General features: G+C 36.6%; 1 long non-coding RNA gene across 1 annotated transcript in view; it reads left to right on the top strand.

Annotated features, from left to right (window-relative positions):
- The first annotated feature begins 5575 nt into the window (after window positions 1–5575).
- The window catches only part of LOC143630014 (uncharacterized), a 135551-nt gene continuing 128814 nt past the window's right edge, over window positions 5576–12312 (top strand). Inside the window, exons 1-2 of the long non-coding RNA XR_013153074.1 lie at window positions 5576–7066; window positions 7161–7359. This is a non-coding gene — a long non-coding RNA (uncharacterized LOC143630014). The remainder of the gene's footprint in view (window positions 7067–7160; window positions 7360–12312) is intronic.

Here is a 12312-nt window from a genome sequence, read left to right as displayed (position 1 = left end):
GTTCTGGACTCGCCTCTATCCCCCTTTGGTGACCATGTATCCCTAGAATTTGCTAGCCTTCACTCCGAAATGGCATTTCGAAGGATTCAGCTTCATGTTGTATTTGTCGAGGATATCAAATGTTGTCTTGAGATCTTGAAGGTGATCTTCAGCTTTCTTGGACTTCACCACCATATCATCAATATAGACCTCCATTGTGTCCCCCAGTTGCTCTTTGAACATCATGTTAACTAACCTCTGATAGGTTGCACCTGCATTTCTAAGTCGAAAGGGCATAACAATATAACAATAAATACCTGTGGGAGTCATGAAGGCCGTATCTTCTTGATCTGAGGGCTCCATCTGGATTTGCTGAAATCCTGAGGATGCGTCCATAAATGTCAGCATCTCGTGACCAGCTGTAGCATCCACCATTGAATCTATGTGTGGTAGAGGAAATGGATCTTTGGGACAAGCTTTATTCAAGTCTGTGAAGTCTACACAAACTCTCCATTTGCCATTCTTTTTCTGTACAACCACCACATTTGCTAACCATCGGGGATATTGAACTTCCCTAATCATTTTCGCCTTCAAGAGTCTTTCTACTTCCTCTTGAATGATTATGTTTCTTTCAAGTGCAAACTTTCTTCTCTTTTGATGGATTGGCCTGAAATAATTATCAATTCCAAGTTTATGTGTTATAATATCTTTGGAAATACCTGTCATATCTTCATGTTTCCATGCAAATGTTGATCGCCTTGACTTGAGGAAATCGAGCAATTTTGACTCAATATCCTCGGGAATGCCAGTTCCTATCAGCACTTTGACTTCAGGATCCTCGGGATAAAGAGGTACTTCTTTAATTTCTTTTTCCCTGGCCTCCATTACGCCTCGTGCTGGCTTCTGTAATTGCTACGCCTGCTGGGGTTTGGCAGTACATTTCATAGAGGATGTGTAGAAATTCTTGGCGTCTTGTTGGTCACTGATGATTTTGATAACTCCCCACGGACTCGGGAGTTTTACACATTGTTGATAAGTAGATAGGACTGCTTTCATCTCGTGTATCCAGGGCCTGCCTAATATAATATTGCAACAAGATAAACAGTCAATAAAACAAAATTTTTGCATTTTATTTACCCCTTCGACATATATTGGGAGCTTAATCTCCCCAATAGTATTTTTAGTTTCTCCACTGAATCCAACCAATACTGAGGAACTGGGGACGATCTTATCCTCAGGAATATTCATCTTTTTCAGTACGTCTAATTGAATAATGTTGACAGAGCTTCTGCCATCTATGAGGATCCTGCGAACATAATGGTTAGCCACATATAAAGTTATTACCAAACTATCATGACGAGGATCCTGAACATCGCGTCGAAGGATATAATCCTCTCCTGAGTGAGAATAGATGTCTTTGTTGGCCTGTCAGCCACTTCTAACTTTCTTTGGTCAGCGTTTCTCTTTGCAGCAGAATAAGAGGTTCCACGGATGTCGGATCCTCCGGATATGAACATGATTTTTCTTGCATCTGTTGGTGGAGGAGTCTCCTTTTCAGGAACCTTTTCAGGATTTTGCTATTTTCCCTTCTTCCGGCCAAGTAGCTCTTTCAAGTGGCCCTTGCTGAGAAGATAACTAATCTCCCTTCTAAGTGCAATGCAATCCTCAGTCAAGTGCCCAAAATCTTCGTGGAAGGCACACCATTTTGATTTGTCTTACCAGGCTCCTTGTTTCTCCATCTTCTTTAGCCACCTAGCTTTCTCACCTAAGACCTGCATGACACACATTAATCCACCAATATCAACAGAAAAACAATATTCAGAGATTTTAGGATATTCTTCGTCATCTTCTTCATCTATTGCGTTAATCCTGGGGTTATCAGGCTTTTGGTAAGGCTTTGCTCGAAAAGACTTTCCCGGGGATTCGAATTTCCTGTTCGTCTGATCATACTTCGGGATATCGAACTTAGAGTTTTTCTTGTCGTCTTCTAGCCTGATAAACCTCAGAGCTCTGCTTCTTGCTTCATCTAATGACCTGCATGGAGTCATAACAAGATCATCATAGAAAGAGGAGCCATTCTCTAACCCCAACTTGAGAGCTTCCACTGCTGAAGCTGGGTTTAGATTCGGGATTTCCAGCGACTCCTTACTAAACCTGGTAATAAAATCTCTCAAGGATTCCCCAGGATTCTGGTTAACCCTATGAAGATCACCTGTCATTTTCTCAAAAGTTCTACTGCAAGAAAACTGGTTATTAAACATGTTAACTAAATGAGAAAAAGAATTGATAGTGTTAGGGGGAATACTCAGTAGCCATTTCATGGCTGCTCCGGTTAAGGTAGACCCAAACCCTTTGCAAAGACATGCTTCCTTGATTTCCATAGGGATCGGATTGATCTCCATACGTTCTCTGTATTGTGCGACGTGTTCCACAGGATCCGTCGAGCCATCATACAGTTTCATATTTGGGGTTTGAAACCGTTTTGGGATCTGCACGTCGCTAATCGATGGCACGAACCGGGATATCTTGTGGCTATCAGTAGGAACTTCAGCTATGGGATGGATTACACCATGAACATTTGATATCATGTCCTTGAGCTTCTGTAGCTCTCGGGCTAAACTTGAATTTATGCTTGCATCCTGCAAAAATCCTTGATTAGCATTAAAAGGAATTGTATTGAAAGTGTTACCCTGATTGATATTTTGAGGAACGGTTTGGGTGTTGTAGTTGGCATTCCCGAACATAGTTTTTCCTGGAGTGACAAATGGAGTGATCTAGGTGTTAGCCTGCATCGGGATGAAGTCTCCCTGGTGCATCTCAGAGGACCCTGCAAATTGTTGAGTCTGAGCATATGGCTGCTGAGGATTGAAGAACCCTGATGGAGGTACTCCTGAGAATCCTGCCTGCTGTGAAAATCCTGAGGATACCATCTGTTGATAAGGACCTGAAGATCCTCCCTGCTGCGCCAATCCTGAGGATAACGCCTGTTGGTAAGGACCTGAGGATCCTCCCTGCTGCGCCAATCCTGAGGATAACGTCTGTTGATAATGACCTGAGGATCCTCCCTGCTGCGACAATCCTGAGGATCCTGCAAAGGGTGCATGCAAGTATCCTTGAGATCCGGATGAGTACAATCCCGTAGACCCTGAGTGCTGGAAAAGCGAGGATCTTGGGTTGTACGCCGTTGTTGACTCCGGACGCACCAATCCTGAGGATCCTGAAGGAGTGAAATCCAAAGATCTCGGGATTAATAACGTGAATTCTTCCGCCGGCTTCGTGGCTTTTCTGATATCTTCTAGTTCCTTCACCAGCATCTGGTTGGTCTTGTTCTGGCGATCCATCTGTTCCTGTAATCGCTTATAAATAGAAAAAAGTTCGTTATTAGATACTATAACGGGATCCAGGGGGGATGGTCTCGATCCCGAAAATACTGGAGTAGCAGCTTTCTTCTGAATGTTGTCAGGTTTCTTTGGGATAACAGCAATTGAAGGGGGGGGGGAGGCATGGAAGGTTTCGCCGAGGATTCTAAGGCTGCGGCAGAAGATGAAATAATCTTGGGCTGTGAAGACATGTTGTGGATATTGAGAGTAGGGTTTCGTGTGAGAATGAATAATGATCAAAGCACCGTTTGCCCCACGGTGGGCGCCAAATTGTTTCGGTCAAAAATTAACAACTAACTTTTGATCAAATTAGTGCGTGAGGCTAGGTGCTTAATGGTAAAAAGATCGAACACAAAGATATGATTACGAGAGAAAAAAACCCTTGATTATAATAGTCTTCATTTCGGTCAAGAGTTTACAACTTAATCCTTAGTCGAATTTGCTTCGGTTAAGGATTATGAACGTAACTTTTGGTCGAATTAACGCTTGATTATTATGATCGCCGACACAAAAAACCCCCGGACGGTGAAAACTATCACCGTCAATATTATTAATAATGAAATCGGTGAATACAAAGTGTTGGAGCTGATAAGTGATCGTGAACTAAGTGATACAATGAGTACTAGTAGCTAACAAGTGAGTTGTGTGTGACCTAACAATACTATCAGCTCATATTTATAATAAGAAGATTACAACTGTTATTCCGATTATTCCGGAAACCCTAGACTAAGTCTTCATTGCTGCCCACGTTTGAGTTGACGAAGTTCAAGTAGCATTCCGTTGCAATCCACGTTCTTATAAACATATTTAACTCGTGCTCTTATCTGCAAAACAGATAAAAATAATACAGGACGAAATATTATCCTCAAGATATTGACACTGGAAGGATAGCTCGGAATCCCTAACTAACTCTCCGAGTATCCCGGAACCGAAAGAGTCTTCCAATATAGCCGTTGAGGAACTCTTCTTTTAAGTCTATCCACGTTCTTCAATGTTCATTCCACGTCTTTGACCGATTCTTTTGGGAGTTACTCATCAAATATGGTCCCACACATGTTAATATTAACTATAAGTGCGAGATTTCAGCATAATAGTCAATTGTTGACCATTAACCATTACTTGGCCTTTAATCCCAGCAGTTATAACCCATTCCACACGTTTTATGTAACCACCAACCGTGTATTTCGCATATATTAAATCAACAATCAATATCTGCAATTATAAATCAACACCAAGAGAGAAATATCTATTTATTAGCACTAATACTCAGGATACTAAACTTATTCAATAATCCTGAACATATTCGGAATCCTGAGCATAGATTCGACTATAAAATTTGGGCCCTAACATGTATCTTCTCTTTGGCTACTACATACGCCCAATATATATATATATATATATATATATATATATATATATATATATATATATATATATATATATATATATATATATAAAACCAAAGTTTTGATATACTCAGTAGAACTACTATTCATGGATATGTGGTGTTTACATGTACCACGTGTATGTGTGATCGTGTGGCTCCCGTTATTCAAGCGTTTGCTTCTATACCACATGTCTCTTTCGGTATCACCATCTACATCCTCGCCGACTGTGGCATTACGAGTTCCAATTCGGAACCATTGGTAGCGCCGGACGGCGATCGTGTGGTGGTTGGTATTTACCATCGTTGGCTATGGATTTCTCTACTTCATCCTCGACGATGTTCCTAAATCGGACGTGGCGTTGCCGGGTTCCTACTCGGGACCCTTGGTGGCGCCGGATGGCAGTGGTGTGGTAGTTGAGTGGTCAGATGGGCTTGCTGGTGGTTTCGTTTGGTGACTGTGGCCGGCTTCGTCTTTGTGGTGTAAACCGTAAATGGCCTGTGTGTCTGAATCTTATATTACGTGAACCACTGACAAAACAAAGTTCCTTTTGTGATTTTGCTTATGTTAAGAAAAAAGGGATAATTATATTGATTTTGTGAACAGGTTAGCGACTCTGAATTTGTAGAGACACGATTACAAATTGAGGGTCTGAACCCTACCTTGAATGGTTCTTATCGGGTTGGGTTTCTTCTTCATTTGACATGCTAATAAAGATAGAAATCAAGAGATTCGTTGTTTTCTAACTAGTTGTTCTACTGCAGGGCGTGTATTCAATAGTTATAATGAAGTCTTAATTTTCCTTTTGCAAAAGCTTTTTGACAATGCAAAAATTCCGACACCTAAAATGGGGTGACATTTAGTCGGGGAACGAAAATTGAAATCAAAGACAGGGACGGAGACGAGTTCCGTATGTAAGCCATCGTCGTCAAGTTCTGCTTCGGAACCCTTGGTGGCAGTGGCGTCGTGATGGCAGTTGCCTTTTGTGTTTGCCTATTGTAGTCTTATCGGTTTCCTAAATAATGGCTATGATGATCATGTATCTGAGCCTCTTAAGATCAACTTCTATCGTTGTCGGGTTCCGATTCGAAACTCTTGGCAGTGAGTCGTGGTGGCACTAAGCTGTTGTATATGATATATCCTTGACTAGGTCGCAACTTTAAGGATTTATGTTTCTTAGATCAGTTCGGTTACTATGTGGTGTATCGTTTACCGGCGCGTTTCAGGTCATCCTTTGGTCGGTTTGTTTACTAACGGCTATGATGTTAACGAATTCGAAACTACAATGATGATGGACGGCTATTTCCAGGTTCCGATTCGAAACTGCTGGTATATCAAAACTTGGTTTTTTGATATATATATATATATATAATCTGTTGAACAATTTAAACTCACATTTTGTCTACATGACTTCAACTCGGTTTGGTTGCTAACGGACTATGATGATAATGTATCTAAGCCTATGATGACACATTGACACGTCCCTAATCATATGCTTGATACTTGCAAGATGGAAACACTACCCATTCCGATTAATGAAGCTATATGAAAAACTGTTTATGAAACTTAAAAAAATTATGCAGACTCACGGATGCTCTCATTTGACTATGATTGTCAAATATGTGTCTATTAAATGTATAATTATCATTCTTTTTGTTTTTATTTGTCTGTGATTGTCAAATATGTGTTTAGTAATTCTTCTACAGCCAAAAACATTGGGACAAATAAGGAGATATTCAAATCTGAGTTAGGGCCTTCACTTTCTGGTATGTTCTTATTGTTTTGTATATTTACCTTCTTTATGATTATTTGTTAAAATCATTTTATTCTAAGTTAGTATGGAAATGACATAATGAACACTTTGGTTGCAGACATATGCCATGAAGAATCATACTTTCATTACATCAAACTTGAAGATTCAGATTCAAATGATGATGACCTTGGTAGTGTAGATGGAGGTAACTTGGTTCTCTACATAGGATTTAAAAAACTTTGATTTTACATGTCAGCAGTATACCTTAATCGAAAGCTGACATGTTACGTTTTTTTAATTATTTTAAATATTTTGGTTTCAGTCTGGATGAACCACTTCATTTTTTATGGGATTGATACGGGCATGGTTGGTTGAATCAACATGTTATTATATTTCGAATGGGTCAAAAAGTTTTTTGTTTTTAGTGTCTACAATATGTTTTTTTATTGGGTCAAAACGTGTTTTATTGAGTCAGAAATAAACACTAACCAAAAGCGGCGTGTTTGCTGTTTTGAAAAGTGGTCGTTATGGTCACAAGATTTGGAGGATGATATTACTCCTAAATGTAGGTGAGATATATCTTCATAGGTGTTTAGATGTACTTTTGCAGGGTTTTTTTAAAGGTCATGATCAGTTAACTCTTGATCTATGGTTCGTTTGCAGATAACTTTGTATTGGAGTCCTCTTGGTTGGTGGTCCAAACTCCAACATTGATATAAAGCTTGCGAGGAGACATAAGGAATGTACATGTCATTGTATAATACATTGGGTTTTGTTGACAATTTTTGACAGAGGCTGCGTAATGTAGTTTTACAAAAAGGTTATAAGATTTATAGATATAAAAATAGCCATTTGCTTGAATGTAATGTAAGTTGCATAGTGTTTCTGTTAGTTGTGTTTTTGCTGCACATAGTAGATGTCTATCACCATACACTAGCATTTTCACACACAACGCATACAACAGTTATGGGTACGTGACATAAATGCCCACCGGTAACCTAATACTTCTTGAACTAAGGATGATAAAGAACAAACATAAAAATGTAATGCAAACAAGTTTTCACACATACATTAGATAGCCAACTATGCTAGACCATGGGGGGAACGAAAAAAAAAAAAAAACACCCGCGCGCAACGCACGGGTCAAAAAACTTGTTGCGCGCGGGTCAAAAAACTTGTTAACTTTGATAGGCTTTCCAAACCTGTAAACTATATGTTTACAAAAGCAATTAGTATTGACTAATAACAGTAAGGGAAAATAGATATTAACGATGTCAATTATAGATGCCTCCCATTAAGAGTCATGATAAATCAAAATAATCCATAAACTCGTATGATGACTAAAATCCAAACAAAAAAGAACCAAAAGCATGAGATCCTGTCTATTTGAGACTAATACTCACTTAAAAATTAGACCAGTAACGGATTAATTATACAGTTCCTTTAATGACGAAAACACTTGTTGATCAATATCTTTGTGAGATACAAAATAAAATGTTCTGAAAGGTTGAATTAAAAGAAAAAACCTTGACTAATTAAACATATTATGTTTTTGTTAGATTGTTTATCCACAATCTATATAACATAAAAAGACAAACTTATGAGACATGTAAATGTCAAATTAATAGGAATCAAGAAAATTGAGTTAACCTGAATTGTGTGTACTGGCACCATATATATTCAACCTTCCAAAGAAACTAATTAGGACAACTAAACAAAAGGTTAATTTTAAAACCTAACCCCATCACCTCGCAGCCGCATAGCCATAGAAGACCCTCACAACCAAAAGATAAGAGATATATTTTAGTAAGAAAAACCCACAACTGAAAGATAAACAATGTTGGACCAACAAACCCTAAATTTAATAAAAACAGTAAAAAGGAACAAAAAATGAATTAAAATACTATACTTACCTGCAAAAGAAAGAACTTCGGCCTCTGCTGCCTGTGTTTCACTTCCCGTGACGGTCACACTTGTTGACGGAGGTGAAGAGGACGACATTGACGGTGGCGCAGATGGCTCACTTGTTGGGGTTTTGCGATGGAGAGGCGAATGGATCTATGGTTATTTCGATGGAGTTTGAAGGTTTCAAGAAAGAGAGAGTTTGAAGGTTTCAAGAGAGAGACACGTACATATTCGTTTTCAAATTTTGAATGATAGCACAAAACCCTAGTAATTATTTCAGAAAAGATTCCTGCGAAAGCTTCTTGAGGAAGAGAATAGGCATGGCTTTCTATTTTATGAACACGTTAGCAAATTAAACATGGGGCTGATACTTGTTCCAAATGCATGTGTTGGTGAACCTATTTTCAATTATTATGTTTATTATGTATATATATATATATATAAAAGGTAAGGATCCTAAGAGAATCCTTTGTAAATTAAGAACCTTAAAAGCCATTTTGAGCCACACAAAAAACATCTAAAATAAATACTTAAAAAATTATTAAACAAAAATATTTAAAAAGTAAAAGAACCAAAATTTTTATATTTCATTCTGGTTTCATAAAAAAACTTCGTATTATACACATGTGTATAATTTATTTAGTCTCTAGTTACGTAATATACACATATGCACATTATCATTTACCTTAAATTGTACATATGTGTATTAAAAACACACACGTATGTACATAGTATACATATGTGTATAATTTAGCTAAACCGAGACGTTTTTATTAATGAAACCGGGATGATAAATAAGAATTTTGATTTTTTTTACTTTTTTCATTTTTGCGTTTTTTTATGTTTTATGATTTTTTTTAATTTATGGGTTTTTTATGGTCTAAAACGGTTCTCAATTTCAGAATAGTTCTTACATGATCCTGATCCTATATATATATATATATATATATATATATATATATATATATATATAGATAGATAGAAAGGGTGGGGTTAGAATAAGAAGTGAGTTATTGTATAAGTGTGAGAAGTAATATCGGACGTTGGATGTGATCATCTGATGGTGGATATTGTTAGTGTGTTTTTTGTTCGGTGTGTTTTATTTTTTTAAGGTTAAAAAACACTTCTTAAGATAGTTTTACTTCTTATTTTAACTTTGCTCTCTCTTTCTCTCTCTCTCTCTATATATATATATATATGTATATATTGGGCTATCACACCACTACACCATTATAACAAAAACCATCCCTTAGCTGACTAGACAACATATGACACAAATCACCTCACATATGACACAAATCACTCATTTTGTAACTCATTCACTACACTTAACCTATGGGGATTTTACTAGTCAATTGTGTACACCATTATAATGCATTTTCTTTTTTGTTCACATACATGGATTTGATAGAAGTTACCAACCACACCAAATCTTCAATAGTACCAATTTTGTTTCTCAAATTTTATATTTCACTTTCTCAAGTTTACCTACAGTTTTTTATAACATAATCTCATTATATATATATATATATATATATATATATATTGGGCCACCAAACCACTACACCATTACAACAAAAACTATCCCTTAGCTAACTAGACACCACGTGACACAAATCGTCTAATTTTGTAGTTCATCCACTACACTTAGCCTAAGAGGATTTTACTAGTCAATCGTGTACACCATTATAATGCATTTTCTTTTTTATTCACATACATGGGATTTGATAGAAGTTACCAACCACACCAAATCTTCAATAGTATTGTTACACTTTTATTTCTCAAATTTTATATTTCACTTTCGCAAGTTTACATATAGTTTTTTATAACATAATCTCATTGCTTTGTTTGTTTTTCTCCTCTTTAACTTTATTAAGTTCGATGTTTTATTAAATTCAAAATAAATTGTTGCGACAAGCGTATATTTATCTATGTTTTGATGTAAATTTCAATCAAAACGGGTATGTCTTGTTGTAATGTACAAGTCATTGACGCGCACATACAAACCCTCAAAGTTGTTTCAAGGTTTTGATATTATGCAATTTTTTTCTCTTACAATATTAGGGCTGACATATTGTGTATCCCCGTACATGATAAGACACAAGCACGAAACATGTATACATGTACACGACACGAAAACTTATCGTATATCTGTATCCCAAACTCGAACATGATATACCAGATATACACGATAAGACACGAAAAGGCAGGAGAATCTGAGAAGGAATCAACCATTCAATGGCCGGTGGCGCTGCTGCAATTATGAGGAGGTCGTACTACCGAAGAATCAGAGATATGGAGAGGTAGACCGGAGAATCGACGGGTTGCGACTACCAGATATGTGGTGGGAAACCATTGAATTACTTCCGAAGAGGGAGAATCGGAGAAGGTTCGTGTGTCGTCTACTCGATGTTGGACTTGAATGGTGTGCGTTATGTTCGTTTGTTTGGTATAAAATTTAAGGTTAATTATTTAGGGTATATAACATATTATATTATTATATATATTTTATTTTTTAAAAAAATCTAATCAGAGACTAACGGGTACTTAACAAGTAAACGAGTATTTTACCTGTTTAGACATGATTAACAGGTATATTCGTGTCTACCTGTTTAGTACACGAAACCTATTAAGGCCATACCTGATACCTATTAATGTCGTGTAGATGCGTGTCGTGTATTCGTGTATCGTGCCTATATTGTCAGCCCTATACAATATTAAGAACATAATATTTTACAATATTCAATTGTGACATCTTTATTTTTGTTGACGTTTCGATATAGATGATGCTAACTTTTATCAACGCTTAACGTGCCGCAACGCGACGGTCCTGCAACAAAGCGCAAGTTCAAAATACTAGTTTTAATCAAAATCACTATTTTAACTATTTTTGTAATGACAAGTCACACACTCTCTATCTATACTACTTCATCACACTTATTTTGACAACTAGGCTCTCGAATCACACTCTTTTCAAGAAAACAACTTATCCAATTTTCATGATATTGTTTGACTTTGACTCTTTGTTACCAACTTTCATCTCGAGTACCAATATTTAACCTAATATTCGATTTACGTTAACACAATCAAGACTCAAAAGGATACAAAATCGATATCTGCACACAGAACCACAAACGTTATAGATATAGGATAAGGGCATACATTCCACAAATTAATTTATCGACTGATAAATAAAGGGGGGCTTTAAATATACCAAAAGTTTTTATTTGGTATACCAAGTCAACCCTATTAATCTACTACTAATCATTTTTATTCTATTTTATTTAAATATAACTACTAATCATTACATAATAATTATTTAAACTACTAATATCTATTTTTTAATTAGGTTTTTTTAAAGGCTATTGTAATTAGTTTTTTGCAATACTAGTATGAATAATAGTATATTAAATATTTTATTATACAATTATGAATATTACTAGTCTTCTAAAAAGTACTCAAATATATAAATACGAAAATACAAGTTCATTATGAATGTAAAAACACTAAAATAATTAATCACTTAAATCCACAAACCCACTTTCAGGACGATAAAGTTGGCTGTACAGTTCTAGACGCGACTTATACATTGTTTCCCACCTAACTGCAGACCGGCTAATATTGTTAAGATTCCAATAAGGCGTGATAACAGGCATTGGGGATTCTCCTTGTAACTCTACCATGACATAATGGGTCTCACCAAATACTAAAGCAATTGTAAGAGCTCTGTGATGTTGACTTTCTTCTGGACCACTCCAAAATGGGAAAATAGTGGTACTGCCTGACATGCTTAAAGAATGGATGATAACACCAAACCTATTGGCAATCAGAACACCTGCCTCAGGCATTTTCATCCAGTGTTCTTCTGGACAAGGTGACCCAAAAAAACACAAGTCATGATACAATGAAT

This window comes from Bidens hawaiensis, unplaced genomic scaffold (assembly GCF_021521415.1).
Source record: "Bidens hawaiensis isolate Kalapana, Puna unplaced genomic scaffold, B.hawaiensis_p1.1 tig00005502_1, whole genome shotgun sequence".
Lineage (NCBI taxonomy): Eukaryota > Viridiplantae > Streptophyta > Magnoliopsida > Asterales > Asteraceae > Bidens > Bidens hawaiensis.
Note: the sequence above shows the minus strand (reverse complement) of the source record. Positions and strands in the feature narration are given on the sequence as shown.